The following is a 2,267-nucleotide window of genomic DNA, read 5'->3' on the forward strand; positions in this document are numbered from 1 at the left end:
TTCGAGATGCATTTTCACGGCGTTGCAATTCTTAAAAATAAAAAAAATGAACGCGGTTTACTAGTAAAAGCACATGGGACATAACATGTTTTGAAATCAGATAAAATCGAATACAACAGTTGAGCGACCGTGCTAGAACCACGGAACCCGGGAATGCCTAACACCTTCTCCCGGGTTAACAGAATTCCTTACCTGGATTTCTGGTTCGCGGACTGATAACAGAGTCATAATCTCCTCGGGTTGGGATCTAACCGGTGACTTGGGACACCATTAATTTCCAAAGTGGCGACTTTGAAAATTTAATAATAAATCCCGTTCCGATTGTCACTTCAAGTTGGAAATAACTCCCTTTATTATTTTATATTATAAAAGGAGGTGTGACAGGACACATGGGAGAATTTCTGAGTGATCGAGCCAAAAACCACTTCAGAAACAGGGATGACAACAAACAAACTGAACTAGAGGAACCCTAACACATCATCAATGTGATCATCGGAGGGGTTGGTGTCCCCCTAGGGCCGGTGATAAAATACAATATAGTTCGATCACAAAGGAGAAGCGCACCCGACATTATATCCCGGAAGGGGACCATTTCAGCGATGAGGATGCAGAGGGCATCGTACAACCTCATAAGGATGCACTAGTAATTTCCGTACTTATCAACAAATCTCGAGTCAAACACGTGTGAATTGATCCAGGTAGCTTGGCCAAAATCATCAGATCGAGGGTTGTAGAATAGTTGGGGCTAGAATATCAAATAGTGCCGGCATTCCGGGTGTTGAACGGATTTAACATGGCATGCAAAACTATCAAACGAGAAATAAATTTGCCGGTAAATATTATCGGACAGTTCAGGATACCAAATTCTACGTGATCAAAGGGGATATGAAGTATAACGCCTTATTCGGAAGGCCTTGGGTTCATAACATGAGGGTAGTACCCTCGATACTATACCGGGCACTGAAGTTCCCCCACACACCGGGAGGAATGAACACATTTTACGAAGAGCAGTCGGCCGCAAAGAAATGTTCGCGGTTGACGAAGTGATCTGGATACCCACGCTTTCGACATCAAAGAACACAGAGCCTGTTAGGAAAGAAGAAACTAAATAGCAATCACCGATACCGGCCTCGATCGAACCGGAGGAGCAAGGAGCAAGCGAGGATGATGATTATGGAGTCCATATGTCGTGCATCGCCCCTGATGATTCTGATGCCACTAAATCAACGATCAAAGAGTTGGAGCAAGTCATATTGATGGAATACTTACTTGATCGGAAGGTATACCTTGGCACGAGGTTAACTCCCGAGCTCAGGAAAACACTCATTGAATTCCTTATAGCTAACATAAGATTGTTTCGCTTGGTCCTATCTTGACATGACAGGATCCCGCCGGAGATAACCACTCATAAGTTGAGTTTAGACCCAATGTTCCACCTGGTTAAACAGAAGAGAAGGCCTCAGTCCGAAGTCAAACATGCGTTCATCAAAGACGATGTATTTAAACTCCTTAAAATAGTTTTCATTTGGGAAGTTAAATACCCGGACTGGTTAGCTAACATAGTGGTAATGCCTAAAAAAGGAAATAAAATAAGAATGTGCGTAGATTACAAAAACTTAAACAAGGCATGCGCTAAGGACTCTTTCCTGTTGCCTAACATCGATTGCATGAGCGATACGACGGAGGGGCATGAGATACTCAACTTTCTCGATGCTTATTTTGGATACAACCAAATCTGTATGGATACGGCGGATCAAGAAAAGACTTCTTATATCACTAAATTCAGCACTTATTGTTATAACGTAATGTCTTTCGGATTAAAAAATGCTAGGTGCACTTATCAACACATAGTAAACCGGATGTTCAAAGAACAAATAAGAAAATCAATGGAGTTTTATATTGACGACATGTTAGTCAAGTCCCTACGAGCAGAGGACCATTGAAACATTTACAGGAAACCTTTAACATATTGAGGAGATACAATATGAAGCTCAATCCGAAAAAATGCGCATTCAGAGTCGGATCCAGAAAATTCCTTGGGTTCATGGTGTCCAACTGGGGGATCGAGATCAATCCCGATAAAATCAAAGCTATAGCAGACATCACCGTGGTGGACAATTTTTAAGGTCGTTCAGAGGCTAACTGTGCGTATAGCAGCCTTTGGCCGGTTCATATCGAGGTCCTCTGAGAAAAGCCATCATTTCTTCTCACTATTGAAGAAGAAGAATAACTTTTCTTAGACCCCGGAGTGCCAACAAGCTATGGAA

The sequence above is a fragment of the Nicotiana attenuata genome, unplaced genomic scaffold (assembly GCF_001879085.1).
Source record: "Nicotiana attenuata strain UT unplaced genomic scaffold, NIATTr2, whole genome shotgun sequence".
Taxonomy (NCBI): Eukaryota; Viridiplantae; Streptophyta; class Magnoliopsida; order Solanales; family Solanaceae; genus Nicotiana; species Nicotiana attenuata.